Below are 20,786 nucleotides of genomic sequence, written 5' to 3'. Positions count from 1 at the left end.
TGTTAGAGTTAGACAGGGGTACATTGCTCAGTAGCCGAGCACCTGGACTTGAATGCTAAATAGAAATATAGGTACAGGTAAAGTGTATGGTGAGAGTGTGCATACATGGCCTCCAAGCCCATGTGCCTGTGCATCATGGAGTGGCACAAATGGTCATATGTGCTAAGATAATCTATAGGAACCCAAGGGAATTATTTGGTAGAAACAAGGGGCTTTAAATGTCATAATAGAGTAATCGATGGGCTTCTTCTGCCCACCTACCTGTTGTATTAGGTTGGTGAACACAGTGGTCAGAGAAACCTTGAGGAGAGATTGAATTTCAGTAGCTTCAGAGCTTAGTACCCTCTGAGGAATTAGCTAAGTGGGAATGACTGTCTTGGAGAAGGCTGGAGTGCCACAGGAGGTGGTTTTCTGTGAACTCAGATATCCTCATCGTGGCAGGACCGTGTGGAATTCAAGGACGTGGCTATCTACTTTTCGGAAGAAGAATGGACACTTCTTGATGACTCTCAAAGGCTCCTGTACCACAGTGTGATGATGGAGATCTTTGTCCTCATGGCTTCATTAGGTAAGGGCATCCCATCTTATCAGAGCAAGTCTGTGATAGGTGTAGCTTCTTTTCTACAGAGGGATGTGTTTTCCCAAAGTTATGCCATGTTTGGTGAATCATTTCCAAACATCCTGGAGTACAGAATACTGGTGACAATCCTGGCTTAGAACAATTCTCTCTCTCTCTCTCCCCCTCTCTCTCTCTCTAGAGAGAGAGAGAGAGAGAGAGAGAGGTACATAGGAAGCAGTATGGGATAAGCAGCCATATAGTGAGCATAATAGAGGTCAAATTGATGGCTTTCATGTGCTGGTGACACTATGACTATATGATATCCCTATGTTCTGGATACAGCTTTCTCAGAGAGAGAGAGGGAGAGAGGGAGAGAGAGAGAGAGGTACATAGGAAGCAGTATGGGATAAGCAGCCATATAGTGAGCATAATAGAGGTCAAATTGATGGCTTTCATGTGCTGGTGACACTATGACTACATGATATCCCTATGTTCTGGATACAGCTTTCTCAGAGAGAGAGAGAGAGAGAGAGAGAGAGAGGGAGAGAGGGAGAGAGGGAGAGAGAGAGAGAGAGGGAGAGAGAGGGAGAGAGAGAGAGAGGTACATAGGAAGCAGTATGGGATAAGCAGCCATATAGTGAGCATAATAGAGGTCAAATTGATGGCTTTCATGTGCTGGTGACACTATGACTACATGATATCCCTATGTTCTGGATACAGCTTTCTCCCTCTAAGTGGCCTGCATTGGGTGTGCCTGTGTCAGTAATTGATGAATTAATGTGATAATTGTTTGATGGGTTTTTCCCATAAGACACTCCTAGGGACAATTCTTATTAGTTTTCTTTCCTATGGATCACCATGCTTTGCATCATTGTTTCTAGTATGCACTGTTCACTTGTCCCATTTTTTACTTTATAACTCATACCTGCTGGGGTCCGTGACATCACTCAGCTGGAGTCTTCAGGGGGTCCCTTCACCCCTACATTGAGATTCAAGGCTCCAGGTATGTGGGACAGGTATTTGGAGGGTGTATGTTGCTGTTATATGCTGAAGTATACATACGTATACTTCCTATGAAGTATTTTTCTGCTAGTTCTGATGGTTTGGTGCCAAGTCAATAATGGCAGATTCCATCTCTGGTTTCCCAGTTATTCTGAACCAAAGCTGTTCTTTATGTTCTAATCTTTACGCCACTGACGCACAGCGTTTCCTTTATTGTACTGTTAGTGTGCGGTGTGTCCTGGGCATCCTTGAACATAGGTTCTTTGGTTACCATATCTTATGGGCATAAACAGCCTTCTGCACTGTGTCCTGCATCTCCAGCAGGGGAGGCTTGCAGAAAGCCATTTGCTGAGGAGTGTGCTATGTTCTGCTCCACTCCTCCCTGTGCTCTGCTTCTGGTTTATATTCTTGCTGCCTCTAAGGTCCCTAGAGACTATAGTCGTGACAATTTCAACATGGTAATGGGCCCTTACGACCCTGAACTAGCCCCCTTGTTCTGTGAAGAATCTCAGAGCGCTGTTAGCAATATGTGCTGTCTGTCATCCCATAGCCTCCATGCCCTTCATGACTATTTCTCTGTGTTCAGGATGTTGGAACAGTGGGGGTGAGATGTCACCCATTGAGAGGAGCACTTCTCCCGAAGAGATCAATGCAACCATGCTTGAACAGCAGAAGCAGAGATGTGCTAAGAAATCCCTACAAAGGAAACAGGTCAGGATTCCAGCTATGAAGACTGGCAGAAGTGACCCTCCAGAGAAGATGTCACAAAGCATAGACCATGTGATGGACTTCCAGGACTCCTCAAGTCTTCTTGGGTCTCAGGTGACTACCAGCACTGGGCAGCCACACAGAAGCTCTGTGGATGCAGAGTCCGTTTAGCCCGAGAATGAAAACCACAAATGCAGTGTCTGTGGCAAAACTTTTAGTCATAAGTTCCGGCTTAGCCGACACCAGAAAATACACACTGGAGAAAGGCCTTTTAAGTGCTCTGAATGTGAGAGATCCTTCCAGCAAAATGCCCATCTCACTGTGCACTTGAAAATCCACACTGGAGAAAAGCGATTTAAATGCAGCGAATGTGGGAAAGCTTTCAATTATAAAAACTCTCTCATACACCATCTGAATGGCCACAATGGAGAAAAGCCTTATAAGTGTAGTGAATGTGGGAAATTGTACAGGAACAAATCCAGCTTGGTATGTCATCGAGTCTATACCGGGGAAAAGCCCTTTGAGTGCACTGAATGTGGAGAGTCTTATAGGACCAGAGACAGCCTCGCAAGTCATTATCAATTTCATACTGGTGAAAAGCCCTAAAAGTGCTTTAAATGTGGGAAATAATTTATGGAAAAATCTGGCCTTTTTTATCATGACCTTGTGCACAATGGGGAAAGGCCTTTCGAGTGTAGCAAATGTGGAAAATGTTTCATCCAAAAATCTCACCTTGTGAAACACCAAAATGTCCATGGCAAGCCTTTCATGTGCAATGAGTGTGAGAGGGTCTTCACTTCCAGTTACAGCCTCATTAGACGTAAGAGAGTTCACAACACAAGAAAGCAGTACGAGTGCAAAGAATGCAACAAAGTGTATTGCAATAGCTCTGGTCTCTATAAATATCACAAGGTTCACAATAGATAGATGACCACTGAGCAAAAAAAAAAAAAAAAAATGGTCAAAGTTCCTTAGTTGTCTAAACACCTGAAAATTCTCTGAAAAAAAAAAACATAAACAAAACCAAAAAAAGCCATGAATACTTCAAATGTGGAGGACGTTCTCCCAGATCCTCACACGGTGGGCTCCTCATCAAAGAAACTTCTTGCTGGTAATTAACTGAGCCACAACTGGACAGTGTGCGAGAGTGAGAGACTTTGGAGCACTCTGCCCTAAATACGAAGTCTTCTTCAAACCCTCCCCTCAAGGCCCAGGGATCTCTAGAGGAGAGGAGGCAGATTATATGAGTCAGAGGTGCTGGATGACTCCCAGGAAAGAGTCACGTCTGTTTATACACATCGGGACTGATAGAAATGGAAGTCACAGAGACTGGAAGCACAGACAAGACACCACATTCAAAGCAGACAAAATCCTAGTACTGAGAGAAGTGCACACAAAATCCCCCTTCTAACCAAGAAGCAATTTATTACCCAAGTTTTCTCCAGTGAACTATCACTGGATATATGAACCACACTCTAGAAGAGGCCCTATGCCCAGAAGTAGCTGACCAGTGGATTGATTTTGTTGTTGTTGTTGTTGTTGTTGTTATTGTTGTTGTTTAGTTTTAGTATTTTGTTTTTTCGGAGAAAGTAAAACCATTAAGTTGAGTGGGTAAGGAGGTGAGAAGAGTCTGGGTGGAGTCGGGAGTGGGGAGAATATGATCAAACTACACTGTATGAAAAAATGTAAATAAAAAAGAGACATTGTTTGCATATATGAATTTTCCAAGGAATTAATTTAAAAGATGTATTTATTTACTACGTGTGTATGAGCTTTTACCTACATGTGAATACGGACATCCAGTGCATGCCTGGATGGTGCTGGAGGAAGTTGCCTAGATGGTTAGATGTCCTGCAAGTGGGAGTACATACACTTGGGAACCATCCAGGCCCTATGCTAGAAACCAAGTCATCCTAACCACTGAGCCATCTCTCTATCCCCATCACCCACTTTCTTGAAGGACATGTGCCTTCAAATTTTGTGCTTATTTAGTTTTGGTCATATCTTTGTGTGTGTGCTTTGTTTTGTTTTGTTTTGTTTTGTTTTTGAAACAGGGTTTCTTCTGTGTAACCCTGGCTGTCCTGGACTCACTTTGTAGACCAGGCTGCCCTTGAACTCACACAGATCTACCTGCCTCTGCTTCCTGAGTGCTGAGACACCACACCCAACTATGTGCACTAATTTTTTGTTGTTGTTTGTTTTTATTTGTTTTTGTTTTTGTTTTTATTTTTTTTTCGAGACAGGGTTTTTCCCTGTAGCCCTGGCTGTCCTGGAACTCACTCTGTAGACCAGGCTGGCTTCGAACTCAGAAACCTGCCTGCCTCTGCCTCCCAAGTGCTGGGATTAAAGGCATGCACCACCACTGCCTGGCACACTAATTTTTTTAAAGCTAGTTTTATATTATTGTTTTATAATTGTTTTCTTTCCTTATGTTATTTTAATACAAGTTCTCAGAATATAGCCCTTGTTGGTCTGGAGCTCTCTACCCTGGGCTGGCCTTAAAACTTACAGATATTCACCTGCCTCTACCTCCAAGTACTCAGATTAAAGGTGTGTGCCTCTATTTGCTGTGTCTATAGTTTGATGCTCGTATCATACCCCAGTCCCCTGAGCACTGGGGTTGTATGTGCACCAACATGCCAAGCTATTTTCAGTTTTCAAAACTACCATGATCTGTCAAGGGCTTAAGCATTTCTCTTGCCTTTGTGATTCATGGTTACTTCTCTAACCTTGAAAAGTCTAGCCATATTCATATCTAATATGCCAATGCTCCTGACATTAGAACATAGAGATGCAACATAGGAAATTGTGATGTCTGCATAGGCTCGTGCCTATTCATGCTTCTCAGATCATAAAGGGCATTATCAGCAGAGGCCTTTAATATGATTCCAGACAGTGGAAGCCCTATATTTTTGTCTTGAATGCACCAGGATTGGCCCACAGTTGAATGTTTTCTGGAGAAGCAGCTAAATCACATTATAGTGAATGAAAGCGAGCCCTTTGTAGATGTAGTCTAGCAACAAGCAGGTCTTGTGGTATATAAAGAGATAAAATAGAACAAAAATGAATAAATTAAAATGGGTCTTTTCTGCCTCATTTACAAGACAATAGTGGAACTTCCAGGTTCAAGGGCATTGTGTATCAGAGTAGATGAGAACTTGCTAGCACCAGCAGAGAAATCCAGAGCTGAAGAGAAATGTCATTACATCACCTACCTTCTCTAATGTAGTGTCAAACGTATGTGTGCAAAAACTGATTTGCTATTTTACTTGAGTAATACTTTAAGTATATGGTATTAAAATGTCTTCATGAGGTCTGGAGAGATGTCAAAACTACAGAATAACTGGCTCGGTAGAATGCTTGCCTTGCATACACCTAGCCATAGGTTTGATCCATAGTACACCACCATACAAGCTGACACATTAATTACTTTTCCTAAAGACCAGAGTCCAGTTCTCAGCACCCACATGGTAACTCTAAACAATCTGTAACTCCAGCCTCAGAGTATCTCATGCCCTCTTGAGTCCACAGAAGCACACGTACAGATAGAATACTCATACACATATAAAAGAATAGTTTCCAAAAAAAGATAGTATAAGATGATAGGTGAACAAATAAACATTAGGAAAGGGTCAATTATGTCCAACTCAAATTCATAAACACCTAATAATAATAATACAGAAGAAAGAAATAATCAGATAATTTAGCTAAGTATTTGAGCAACCAAGGAAACTATCAGAATTACCAAATATTTTCCAATAAATACCCTACTCATTAATATTCTGAATGGTCTAACTACAAGACAAATGATAGCTGATTGGATTTAAAACAACACCCAGTTAAGTTGTTTATATAATTAATAGTTTTAGTGGTAAAGAAATTCAAATAAAAGGATGTAAGTAGATATGCCAAGCAAAACCAGGGAGAGATAGATATACTTGTAACTGATAAGTTAGACTTTGACCCCAAACTCAAATAGATAAGGCAGGCCACAACATATATTCCCTATATTAATATGTAAAGGAATAATCTGTTAAGAATTTAAGAGGGTGGGCCGTGTGGAGGAGGCTAGACAGCAAGCCAGGCTAGACAGCGGCTCACCAGGACGAACCATGGACAGCCAGGGCAGGAAGGTGGTGGTGTGCGACAATGGCACTGGATTTGTGAAGTGTGGATATGCAGGCTCTAACTTTCCAGAACACATCTTCCCAGCTTTGGTTGTAAGACCTATTATCAGATCAACCACCAAAGGGGGAAACATTGAAATCAAGGACCTTATGGTTGGTGATGAGGCAAGTAAGCTGTGTTCCATGTTGGAAGTGAACTACCCTATGGAGAATGGCATCGTGCAGAATTGGGATGACATGAAGCCCCTGTAGGACTACACATTTGGACCAGAGAAACTCAATATAGACACCAGAAACTGCAAGATTTTACTTACAGGACCATCTATGAATCCAACCAAAAACAGAGAGAAGATTGTAAAGGTAATGTTTGAAACTTACCAGATTTCTGGTGTGTATGTAGCCATCCAGGCAGTTCTGACTTTGTATGCTCAATGTTTACTGACTGGTGTAGTAGTGAACTCTGGAGATGGTGTCACTTACATTTGCCCAGTATATGAAGGCTTTTCTCTCCCTCACCTTACAAGGAGGCTGGATATGACTGGGAGGGATATTACCAGGTATCTTATCAAGCTGCTGCTGTTGCAAGGATATGCCTTCAACCATTCTGCTGATTTTGAGACAGTTTTCATGATTAAAGAAAACTTTGTTATGTGGGTTACAATATTGAGCAAGAGCAGAAGCTAGCCGTAGAGACCACAGTGTTAGTTGAGTCATATACACTTCCAGATGGACATATTATTAAGGTTGGAGGAGAAAGATTTGAACACCAGAAACTTTATTTCAGCCTTATTTGATCAATGTTGAGGGGGTTGGTATTGCTTAATTGCTTTTTAACACAATCCAAGCAGCCGACATTGATACCAGATCTGAATTTTACAAGCCCATTGTGCTTTCTGGAGGTTCTACCATGTATTCTGGCCTGCCATGATCGAGGTTGAACAAGAACTTAAACAGCTTTACTTAGAACGAGTTCTGAAAGAAGGTGTGGAAAAACTTTCAAAATTTAAGATCCAAATTGAAGACCCACCCCGCAGGAAGCACGTGGTGTTCTTGAGTGGCACATATCCTAGCAGACCTCATGACATACAAAAACAACTTTTGGATGACCAGACAAGAGTACCAAGAAAACGGTGTCTGCGTGCTGGAGAAAGTCGATGTAACTGTTGGATAAAATGGCAGGCTTGTCCCCATCACGCCTCTAATGCTTTTTCTTTTTCCCTTTAAAAAATTTTTTTTCTTTATTGCCAATCTTTGAAGTCATTCAACTCCAGGACTGAAAGAGGCTCTCTGTCCCTTTTGACAGAAAGGTCAAGTTTTTCTCTATCTTGGGGAAGCATTGCTAAATTCTTGTTAATATGGGTAAATCTGGTTGTTTAAGGCAACCAGTTCTCTGCAGACATTACCAGGGCGAGGGGTTGCTGCTGCTCTGTCTCTTTCTTTGTAGGCATTTAGAACTTCTTGTAGGCTTCCAATTTTTGCTTTCTTGCTCTAATGCTGCTAGTTTTAGTTTTAGTTTTAGTTTTAGTTTTAGTTTTAGTTTTAGTTTTAGTTTTAGGACAGTAGGTGGTATGTCTTTATTAGCATAAGAAAAAACTTTCACAGGAGCTTTTACATATTCTGGGTTGGGGTGGTACAGGGTGGGTGGGCAGCCTGAGCCCAGGAGGGCCTTTCTTCTGTAGTGTTAGCTTTCAGCAGTTAGCTGATGTTACTTTTTAAGTACTCTGACGTGTCTCCTAGTAACATCTTAGGGAAATATTAAGCTCACAAATAAGGTGTTTGGGGTAGAGTTTTATGTGATGGAACAAATGGGTGGTCTTTCTGTTGTGATTTTTGAGGTTTTCTGCTTCTGGGTACAAAAGACAAATGAACTTCATTTACAGTACTCAGTAATGAATGAGACAGGGTTTCTCTGTATAGACCTGGCTGTCCTGAAACTCACTTTGTAGACCAGGCTGGCCTCGAACTCAGAAACCTGCCTGCCTCTGCCTCCCAAGTGCTGGGATTAAAGGCGTGCGCCACCAACGGCCGGGCAAAAAAAATAACATTTTAAAGGAAATGCTTTTGTTAGGTCAAATTACAGATAGAAAATCGTGCAAGCGGGCTGGTGAGATGGCTCAGTGGGTAAGAGCACCGGACTGCTCTTCCGAAGCAACCACATGGTGACTCACAACCATCTGTAATGAGATCTGACTCCCTCTTCTGGAATGTCTGAAGACAGCTACAGTGTACTTACATATAATAAATAAATAAATCTTTAAAAAAATTTTAAAAAAGAAAAAAGAAAATCCCAACTAATAACCAAAACACGAGTTTAAAAAAAAAAAAAAGAAAAGAAAAGAAAAGAAAATCGCGCAAGGGCCGGCATTTTCTAATGCTGTGGTTTTTCCTGGAAGCACTAAGGTAACGAACCAACCAAGTTCCATTCTTAAAAAGTTGTACTTTTATGTTCCTGATCAGTGCTTCTCAACAAGAGCTACTGTAATTCATAGCCATGTGTTAATTATATTGTTGTATTAACATTAACATTGGGACTTGGTGCCAGTTGTCTTCTTTTGTTTTTTTCATGAGACTTGGGACTAAAATTTTAGCAACAACAACCACAATAGAAAATTTACCAGTAGTTAACCATGTCTGTACAGTTGTGGAGGCTACTTCCCAGCCCTCTTTGGTTCTTGCAGGAAAAGTGTTTGCAGACCTGTCAGGAAATCCTACTTCTGAGTCCTGTTGGTATTGTTTGTCAGCTCAGAAAGAATCAGGTGGTACCCAAGCCTTTCTAACGTTAAAAAATGAAATGAGAAGCTGTATCACACAAAATACAAAATGATGATTCTGAGAGAAATATTTTCCTTCATTTCAAATGTTCTTTACTAATGATGAATTTGAAAGAATGGCTTTTTTCTTTTGTTTCTTTCTTTTTGGATGCTTAAAATCAGAATTTTTAATGGATTTTTTAAAGGTAGCTTTAAAATTAGTTTATATGCAAAAGAAAGTTTGTCTTAATAATGCAGCTTCTGTGATGTTAAGTATTTTTGCCAGTTTTACCTCAATTTGAACAAATAGGAGAAGTCTGTGTGCATGCTGTGTGCATGCTGGACATGCTCAGTACACACGACAGCCCGCCAGTGCGGTGCCGGCTGCTCGGTGTTGGGTGCCTGACTCAAAGTCACAGTGAAATTCCTAAGTGTTCCTAAATCATGTTGTCAAATTCTCCATTCTCAGGAGTTCTCAGCCCATTACCTGCTGTACATAGGACTGGTACCAAGGACCATTGAGTGTAGAAAAATGATCAACTCTTGGCTTTGACCATGGCTTTAAACAAAGGAGTGAAAACAAGAAAGAATAGGATAGAATCTTGAATAAAACAGTGAAAGAACATTATTCTTTGTACCTTGAATATAGAATTTGTTTTTATTTTATAATTCTGCTAACAAACATGACTGTTAAAATGATATGTTTGTATCATTTATTTAGAAATTCCATTTTATAGTTTTCCTATTCTAAGGTGAAATAATGGATTTAATAATTTGGGAGTTCGGACATACTGTATTCTATTGGAGGTGCCAGGTTTGAGTCCTTCAAAAAAAAAAAAAGAATTTAGTAATATGGGGCTGGTGAGATGGCTCAGCAATTAAGAGAGCTGACTGCTCTTCAGAAGGCCCTGAGTTCAAATCCCGGAAACCACATGGTGGCTCACAACCATCTGTAATGAGAACTGACATCCTCTCCCGGTGCATCTGAGGTCAGCTAGAGTGTACTTACGTGTAAAAATAAGTCTTTGGGTCAGAGCAAGCAGAGACTGAGTGAGCAAGGCTAACCAGAGGGAGCAGGGTTGACTAGAGCGAGCAGAGGTCCTAAAAATTCAATTCGCAACAACCACATTAAGGCTCACAACCATCTGTACACCTAGCTACAGTGTACTCACATACATAAAATAAATAAATAAATCTTAAAAAAAATAAATTTAATAGTGTAAATATATGTGCACCAAATATTAAGGTATATAATTTCATAAATCTAGCCATGAAAGACAAATAAGCCAGATACATTAATAGTGATTTCAATATATCACTGTTACCAAAAATCTGCAACCCAGATTTTAAAAAATCAGGAAGAAAATGCAGAGTTAAATCATACCAGACTTAACAGAAATTTCCAGAATATTGCATGCAACAGCTGTGGAATATACATTCTTCTCAGCAGCTCATGGAACATTCTCTAAATTAAATCATGCTATAGGCATTAGATAACATCTTCACAAGTACAAAAGAATCAAGATCATCTCTTGTTCCTGATCATATCATAGCTGACTAGAAATGGGGGTTGGACTGGTAATAAGAACACATGCTCCACTATGTTCATAGCAGGCTTATTTATAATAGCAAGAAGCTGGAAAGAACCCAGATGTCCCTCAACAGAGAAATGGATAAAGAAAATGTGGTACATTTACACAATGGAGTACTACTCAGCTATTAACAATGAATTTATGAAATTCCTAGGCAAATGGATGAAATCTGGAGGGTATCATCCTGAGTGAGGTAACCCAAACACAAAAGAACTCACATGATATGCACTCACTGATAAGTGGATATTAGCCCAGAAACTTAGAATACCCAAGATACAATTTGCAAAACACATGAAATTCAAGAAGAACGAAGACCAAAGTGTGGACACTTCACCCCTTCTTACAAGTGGGAACAAAACACCCATGGGAGGAGTTACAGAGACAAAGTTTGGAGCTAAGATGAAAGGATGGACAATCTAGAGACTGTCCCACCCAGGAATCCATCCCATAATCAGCCACCAAACGCAGCCACTATTGCATATGCCAGCAAGATTTTGCTGAAAGGACCCTGATATAGCTGTCTCTTGTGAGGCTATGCCAGTGCCTGGCAAACACAGAAGTGGATGCTCACAGTCAGCTATTGGATGGAACACAGGGCCCCCAATGGAGGAGCTAGAGAAAGTACCCAAGGAGCTGAAGGGTTCTGCAACCCTATAGGTGGAACAACAATATGAACTAACCAGTACCCCCGGAGCTCATGTCTCTAGCTGCATATGTAGCAGAAGATGGCCTAGTCGGCCATCACTGGGAAGAGAGGCCCCTTGGTATTGCAAACTTTATATGCCCTAGTACAGGGGAATGCCAGGGCCAAGAAGTGGGAGTGGGTGGATAGGGGAGCAGGGCAGAGGGAGGGTATAGGGAACTTTCAGGATAGCATTTGAAATGTAAATGAAGAAAATACCTAATAAAAATTGGAAAAAGGGAAAAAAAGAAATGGGGGTTGGAGAAATAGCTCAGAAGAAATAAGAGCACTGGCTGTTTGTTTGTTTGTTTGTTTGTTTTTTCAGAGAGCCCAAATTCAATTCCCATCACCTAAATGGCAGCTCACAACTATCTGTAACTCCAGTTCCAGGAGACTCAACACCTTTATACATGCATGCAGGTAAGACACCAGTACATATGAAATGAAAACAAAGAAATTAAGAAGTAATGAAATTAAACTGGATATCAACAGACAAAAACTGTACAAGGAAAAGGTAGTTTGACCAGTACCCCGAAGAGATCAATGTGTCATTAAAGCATTCAGGGGGGAAAAATAAAACTCTTGAACAAAGGCACAACTTACAAGGACATTCGACGTATACCATACCCGGTTCTAAAGAAAGCTGGCAGTTATGAGTGCTATATTAATTACCTTTCTTATTGCTGTGGGAGAATACTTGCAGAACCATCATAGGAGACTTGAGGTTTATTTTGGCTTATGTATGGTTCAGGGCTTGGAATCCTTAACAGGGAAGAAGACAATGTAAAGGGACCAGGTCTACACCCCTTCATGCACACACAAATTAATTAAAATTTAAAACCGTCTACTAGAGAATCTGAGACATGATAAACACTTTCATCAAATTACCTAGATAGATCATTGACCTAGAAAGATCTAAGAGATGGGGGGTTCCTGTGGTTCATAGCTGAGTAAAACCATGGACACCTTTTCTCCCCCAGCAGCGTTCAAGTACCTTATGTAACTCTAAAAGCCAGTCTGCTGGAAGGAAAACTCTTTATATCTGCAATCAACATGTGTTATCTTCAGCAATAGTGTCTTAGTCTCTAACTCTGATGAGGAAGGAAGAAGGGTGGCAGAAGCTTCTAACTTTTAGATGCTCTGGTTCTTCCCTGTCCAACGACTCAGAAGGCGTTATCTCACTTTGCTATTGGGATTTTTGTTTAATAACTCCTAGCTTCTAGTAGGCAAGATACACACACTGGTGCAATACTGGCATGACTATGATGGAGCAACCAATCACACTGTTTGTATTATAGGTCCATTCCCAAGGAATCCTACAAATCTGACCAAAAAACCATGCTAGAAGGGGAATGCACCAGTCCTCGCATGGGAACTTAACATTGCTATTTTGGAAAACAAGCATACCATTAAATTACTGGTTAAATATTTTTATTTGTCCTCATGGATAAATGCTACCTCCCCCCTTACTTAGAGAAGCCCCTCTTCCTTAAATGGCAATGACTGAAGAGGCTTCTCATTTCTCAAAATAATGACATCATCTATTTACCCTTTAAATTTTAATTTAAATTTTACTTCTTTGTGAATGGATGTTTTGCCTGTATACTGTGTATGTGCCTGGAGTTGCTAATCCTAAGGATTTGAGGAGAAATACCACTGACCTAAATTATCATAGCCAAATTAATTAAACAACCAAGTAAATAATGCAAGTGCTTTTATTTGTGTATACCAGGTGCCTCCCTGGTGCGGTTCAAGTGGTCAGCATTGGGCATTGGCAAAATAGGGGTTTTATAGTCAGGGGTGGGGTGTTTCCAAATAGGGCATTTTGCAGGCAAATAGGAAGGGTTACAGAAGCCTAACAAGTTGGTCATGACAACAACCTCTTGTGAAATAAAGATATGATTGCAAGGTGATTATAACAAGGCAATCATAACAAGATAGTCATGATAGCCTTCTGAAAGAAAGGCATGGTTGCTATTACCTGAAACAGGCAGGACAGAACCATTTGTGGTTAAGGTTACAGGACAATCTATGAGAAACATAGTTAATAAAAAACAGGAATGAACCTAGTTTGTCTTTATGAGAAGATGGCTTTCAAGCCTAAGATGGAGGCAGGCTAGTTCATCAGTGTCCACAGAGGCCAGGAGAGTCACAAACTGTTGTAAGCTGCTACATGGCTGCTGGGAACTGAAACCATGTCCTCTGATGAACAGCAAGGGCTCTTAATCACTAAGACATCTTTAGCATTCATGGATGTTTATAATACAATCTGGTTGTTCTCTCCATTGTGAGAGACCAAACTGTGGGAAACCAGACCCTCAACAACTCTCACCCTGAAGATCCGGCTGACCCTTTGATGGGAGCAGTGGCACCCCCCTCCTTCTTGTCTCCACTTGGCACCTGGGACTATTTAGATAGAGCCTGCATTCCAAGATAAGCTGCAAGATGTCTGAAGCCTGCACTCAGCATCCTCCCCAGATGTCCATTTCTGTGCTTTGATTGTTCCCCCTCGGCCCCTCCCTATTTTCTCTCACTGTGTGCTTATAATCAGGCTCCCAGCCTCCATTAAACAGACCTTGACAACTCTTTGCTGGTCTCGCTCCCTTTTCTCACTCATTTCTTTTACAGGGTTGGTCCCCCTCGATCTCACAAATAACTATGTCCCGCAGGTCAGGATACTCCACCAACCATTTTACCATCCTGGGATTTCTGTCAACTCTCTTCTCCCTACAGACCTATTTGACAAATCTCTGTTATTGATGTTGTTGTTGTTATTGTTGTTTAAATTTTGTGATCAAGTGAATTCAACCAGAGTTATATATTTGACCATCAGCTTAAAGTTACTCACTGGAGTTTTGTGGGCTCAACAGTAGGCAATAATTTCACTTCTCCCATAATGTATTCATAGCCAATAGTGAAGAGTAGACACCTCCTTGGGCATCTCCTCTATCCATGCCTGACAGTCACAGCACCCACATTGACTGGAAAAAGAATTCTAAGATTAAGGCTGAAAGTAGCATTTATCTATGAGTATAAGCAAGTACTTAGTAAGAAATTTATGCTATCTTTATTTAGGTAGATGATAGTATTAAGTTTTGGTCTAGGGCCTGTGACTTCCAGACATTAAGGGTTGTAACCTGCCCCCCTCAGCCTGAAATCTGGCTGATCAGGTTTGACTGTTAGCACCAGGAGAGCATCGGGGGTGGAGCCTGCCACCCTATCATTCTGCCACTCCCACTGCTGCTCCTGCCTACCTAGCTGTTCCAGAGCCAACATGTGGTCACCTGAAACTGGACTCCAAGGATGATTTGGCGGAAATGGGCCCCTCCCCCCTTCTTCATAACCTGGTGTTCCGAATAGTAAAATTGAACTTTGATCAGAACCTTTGTCTTAGCTTCATTCTTTCTCTCGTCCATCTAGTTCCCTCTCTTTCAGCCCGAGTCTGCAGCTTCAGCCATACCCTGTTCCTCGAGAGCCGCTGGACGGCACCCAACAGTTTGTCGCCTGAACAGGGACCTGAGGAATGGCGGAAGGACGCTGAGAGAACGCTGTCCATGTGGAGCTCCACGGGAAAAGCAAAGGGTCTTTCATATCAGGCACCGGAGCAACAAACAGGTCACATGCTAGCATTAGCTTAAAACTTCATTTTTTAAAGTGTTGCTGAGGGTGAGGTAAGATACGAACTAAGCTTGAATCTGCACTAACCCAACACTAGTTCTGCTTTGGTCAGCAGCGAATTAATCGGAACTAGAAACTGGAATCAGGCAGTTGTCCCCAGCTTTCAAAAGCTGTTTTAGGTGAGAGAAAGTAGGGTGTGAAGTTATGGATCAGGCAGTCGTCCTCAGCTTCCAGGAGCTGTTTCAGGCAAGAAGAGTAGGGCTTGAAGTACAATTGATAAGAAATTTTTTAGATAGGATAGATTTTTGTTGCCCATGGTTCAAGGAAGAAGAAACAGTAGATTACAGAACCTGGGAGAAAGTTGGTGAGGCCTTGAAAATCACTCAGGCAGATAATTTCACCTTAGGCCTCTGGGCACTCCTAAAAGATGCTATTGAAAAGGTGATCTCTTGGGGGTCGGACTGTACCCAGGCAGAGCTTGTAGAATCTCAGGAAGAGTGCCTATCGGAAAGGGTCTTCTCAGAAAAGGGTCCTCTTAGCTCTAAATTTGATAAATGTGGAAACTCTGATGATGAACTAATTTCAGACAAAGATCACTCAGATAGAGGAGCTGCCCATTATTTTGATGAGAATTGGCCTTCTTTTGAGTCTTCCTCTCCACCTATGGTCCCCACCTCGGGAGGTGCTACTCATAGGGACACGCAACTAAGCAAATTAGAGTTTGAAATTAGGCTTCAGAAGTTGACTAATGAGCTTCAGGAGCTAAAAAGGATGTCAGAAGCGGGGAAGAGTAACTCTTCTGAAGTTCACCAGGTGCCGCTAGAAAGACCTGTGAGTCAGGCTCGTGGGAGAGGACAGAATAGGTCTGATATGCTAGCCTTTCCTGTGGTCGAGGTAGTTGATCAGCAAGATACTAGAGTCAGACATTACCAGACTTTGGATTTCAAGTTGATAAAGGAGTTAAAACAGCTGTTGTGCAATAAGACCCTTCAGCCCCATTCACTCAAGCATTACTGGATATACTTTTGGAGTCACACTTAACCCCCCCTAGATTTGAAGACTCTTTGTAAGGCTACCCTGTCAGAAGGAGATTTTTTGCTTTGGGATTCTGAATGGCGAGACACCAGTAAGGGAACTGCTGCTTTAAATGCTCAGGCTGGTAATTTAGACTGGGATAAAAACATGCTTTTAGGAGAGGGTCCATATGAGGGACAGACAAATCAGATTGATTTTCCCGTTGCAGTGTACACGCAGATCGCTGCGGCTGCTTGCCGTGCTTGGGGATTGTTACCAGTTAGAAGGGATATTGGTGGGAGTTTAGCTAGCATTCGGCAGAGTTCTGATGAGCCTTACCAAATCTTTGTGGACAGGCTTTTGATAATGGCAGCTAGTAGAATCCTTGGAAAGTCGAACACGGGAAGTCCTTTCATTATGCAATTGGCTTATGAGAATGCTAACGTGACCCACGCTACCGTCTCGCCAGCAAAACGCACGCAGGCCACTCGGATCCTTCTGCAGTACAGCTTTAATACATCTCGAGAGATAGATGATCAGCTTCAGGAGAGGAGACCCAGAGAGCAGAAAACCCTTCCCTTTTATAGGCTGCGAAAAAAACGGTTGGAGATGTGCACCACTGGGATTGGCTGCCCACTATCAGTCAGTTAACGCCACGAGAAAGGCAGGGCTCAGGTAATGGAACGATACCCTGACGCCTGCGCACATTTTACTACGAGCAACGGATGTCAGCGCCATCTTGTAATGGCGACTGTGAGGGCGGCTCCTCACATTTCCCCCTTTTCTTTTATTTAGAAGCAACAGGCCACCCAGTACTGAGAGTGGAGATAGAGGTCAAATCACCAGTGTGCAAGCATAGGGGCCTTACACAAAACCTCCTCCCAGTCTCGTCACCCAGAGGGGTTTTGGTCTGCTCCCATGTCGTTTTTCCTGCGGGAAGGACACTTGGACACTCAACCTTCATACAAGATGACATGTCTCCCTAGAATAGGCTCATTTTATGCCGCAGAGCCTTTCTACTGCAGTGCTTAGCCGTACAACTCTCCCGGGCTGCTGAAGCACACTCACTCTGTCCCGTGCAATGAGACTAGCCTCGTGGGGTGCAAGAGCTGAGCAGCCAGCGACCTATTGCTTAAGTATCAATAATCATATATTGGGGGAGGCACCATGCTCCAAAGCAACAAGCGCCTGGGTTACTACCATCCTGTCCCTCCTTGTTTGGGCTTTAAGTTTGCAGATCATCCATAGTAGGAGCAGTACTCCACCGCACACAGCCACTCCAAACAAATCCACCCCCACCCATTCCTTGAAGTAGGAGAATGCTGCCGAAATCCAGGTCCTTCCATCAATGACAGGTCAAGACGTGTCGAATTGACTTGTAAGACAGCGATCCTCAGCTCCCAGAGTGTCTGTTCAAATTCTATGGTCCAATTCTGTAACAAATAATGAAACAAAGCCTTTGACAGGTTAGTTGCTCTTATAAAATTCTCAAATTGTACTGAGGTGATACCGAGGCTAGGCAGCTTATGTTCGCAACTCAGCTAAGCCATTTGCCACAGGATATCCACCTGTTCTTGGACCAGATCGATCCGTTGGTTTACCAACATGAGGCCTCCCTATATCTGGGAGTTGGCTGTGGCCTGCCTGTCCAGGGCGATGTCACTCTTGCCGAAAGGTCATTGATGGTTTGCGTTGTCTGAACCGTAGCAGACAAGGCAAGGGCCGAAGCAGTGATAGAGGCAGCTATTGCTGCTGTTGCTACCAAGACAACTATAATAGCAGAGATTCTAAAATCTCTCTTTTCTTTAAATAAGCTTAAACTGCTCACTTGTGCACTGTGCATGACAGGCATGGGCAGGGAAAGGTGGACATAATACCCAACGCAATTCCCCTGATATACTAGGAACCAGGATCTCCGGTAGAAGGGTCAGTATCCATCATTGTTTCAGTATTCCCTCTTTTGTCCACATCTTCTGAAGGGGAGATCCTTCGGGTGAGGCGTTCTGGAACCCAAAGAGGATTGTCTTCTTCCTGTGGAAAAACACAAATAGCTCCCCTGGATCTTATTAAAATAGGATCCGGGCCTCTCCATTTTCCGGTTAAGACATCCTTCCATTTGATCATTTCTCTAGGTCTGTTTGGTTCCGAACAGTGACGATCAGCCGCAGTGCGGCCTTGTTCATCAAGATTCAAAAAATTAAGAGTAAAGAGGGCCATAGAGACGGCCACTCTCGGTGTTAAGGGCAGAGCCTCATCGACTCCCCCTTTCTGTTTGATTAGGTAAGATTTAAGAGTGCGGTGGGCACATTCCACAATGCCTTGTCCCTGAGGGTTGTATGGCAAACCAGTTAAATGAGTTACATTCATCTGGCGACAGAACTGTCGAAATTTTTGAGAGGTGTAGGCCGGTCCATTATCTGTTTTAAGAATTTTGGGTTGTCCCCAAGCACTCCAGGCTTCAAGGCAATGTTGAATTACATGTGAGGCCTTTTCCCCCGTAAGAGGCGAGGCAAAAATGATACCAGAACAAGTATCCACAGAAACATGCAGGTATTGAAGCCTCCTAAAGGAGGAAATGTGTGTTACATCCATCTGCCAGACTTGTAGTGGTTGAATTCCCCGTGGGTTAACCCCGACATGTGGCACTGGCAAGAACTGGCAACAGTTTTGACACTGAGTAACTATTTCCCTAGCATACTTTCTGGTCAATGCAAAGCGACGGCGCAAGGTTTCAGCCGTCACATGGAATTGTTTGTGAAAATTTCTTGCAGCATCCACTTGGGATGAAAGGGCAGCAGCCACAACCCTGGTGGCTCGGTCTGCGAGATCATTGCCTCTGGATATGGACCCAGGGAGACCTGAATGTGCTCTAACATGGGTGATATAAACAGGAAATCTCCTATGTAATAAAACAGCTTGTATTTTTTGAAAAATATCAGCGACTTTACTGGATGATTTTATTACCCCAGCAGCCTCTAGAAGGTTAACTGCATTGACCACATAGGAGGAATCTGACACAATGTTAAGCGGTCCCGGGAAGGCCTTAAGGACCTCCAAAACCACCAAACACTCCACAATCTGAGTGAAGTTTCATTATATTGTTTAGACACTATTTTGTTATTGGTCACATAAGCGCCTACACCAGTTTTTGACCCATCTGTATACACTATGATTCCCTCTGGAAGCGGATTTTTTGCTGTCACCTGTGGAAACACTATGGCCTGATTCAGGGCAAATTGTAAAATTGGATGTCTAGGATAATGATTGTCAATTTGTCCTGAAAAGGAGGTGACTAATACTGCCCAGTCATCAGATGTAGCTGCAAGGACCTGAACTTGTGTGGCAGTATAGGGAACAATTAGCAATTTAGGATCTCATCCAAAATGAGTGACTGCTGCTTTTAAGCCACGAAGCGCAAGTTGCGCAACGGCGTTAGGATACCAATCGATTACTCTTGCCAGAGAAGCATTGGGATGGATCCATAATAATGGTCCATCTTGCCACAATACAGCAGTTGGTAACTGAGCTGTCTTAAAGACACACAAGTTGAAAGGTTGTGATTCCTCAATACGCTGTAACTGGGCATTTTGTAAGGCATTCTCTACTACTTGCAAGGCTTTATTAGCCGCAGGAGTAAGGGGTCTGGGGGAGGAGATATGTGAATCCCCCTTTAAAATATCAAATAAAGGTTTAAGCTCGGCAGAGGAAATCTTTAAAAAAGGCCTAAGCCAATTTATACTCCCCAATAACTTTTGAAAATCATTAAGAGTATGTAAATGATCTCTGCGAATTTCCAATTTTTGAGGAAGTATCTTATCTGGGAAAATAATGGTTCCCAGAAAGGAACCCACTTCTGAAATCTGAACCTTTTCTGCAGCTATCTGCAGTCCCCATTGGTTTAACATTTTTATCAAAAATGAATAGGATTTTTGTAAAAGCATCATATCTTTATGGCACAGAAGAATATCATCCATATAATGTAATAACAGTAAGGAGGGAAAATATTGTCTCACAGGTTCTAATGCTGCCTGTACAAAAAGCTGGCACATAGTGGGGCTATTTGCCATGCCCTGAGGGAGGACTTTCCACTGGAACCTCTTATCAGGCTCCATATGATTAAGGGCTGGAATTGTAAAAGCAAATCTTGGTCGATCTTGGTGACACAAAGGGATGGAAAAGAAACAGTCTTTAATGTCTAAAATGACAATTTTCCATTGCTTAGGCAGGGCAGTTAACAGAGGTAAACCCCGCTGGATTGAGCCGAAAAGGTTCATTTGTGCATTAATTGCTCAAAGATCATGAAGTAACCTCCATTTGCCTGATTTCTTTTTTATGGCAAAAATTGGAGTATTCCACGGGGACGTGGAAGGTTCCAAATGTCTGAGCTGCACCTGTTCTGTAACTAGCTTGTTGACTGCCTCAAATTTTTCAGAGGATAGCGGCCATTGGGAGACCCACACGGGTTCCTCTGTTACCCAGGGGATGGGTCTTGTAACCCCAATGGCCCCTAGGAAAAACCCAAGCCCCGTCTACCTGGGTTACCGTTGTGGGAGACAGGCTCAAGTCTACCTTGTTCTTTGCTTCCCAATCCCTTTCCCTTTGTGTACCCCATCTTCTTCATAATATTAGTGGTCTGAACTGAGTATTCATTGGTTAATGTGATTCCCATCTCAGAAAGCACATCTCTGCCCCATAGGTTTATCGGCAGTGGGAGCACATATGGAGTAAATAGGC

At 42.4% G+C, this 20,786-nt stretch overlaps 2 pseudogenes; both read left to right on the top strand.

Annotated features, from left to right (window-relative positions):
• On the top strand, window positions 377-3,193 carry Gm3530 (predicted gene 3530; annotated as a pseudogene).
• Window positions 6,315-9,993, top strand: Gm6828 (predicted gene 6828; annotated as a pseudogene).

Source organism: Mus musculus, chromosome 7 (genome assembly GCF_000001635.26).
Source record: "Mus musculus strain C57BL/6J chromosome 7, GRCm38.p6 C57BL/6J".
Lineage (NCBI taxonomy): Eukaryota > Metazoa > Chordata > Mammalia > Rodentia > Muridae > Mus > Mus musculus.
Note: the sequence above shows the minus strand (reverse complement) of the source record. Positions and strands in the feature narration are given on the sequence as shown.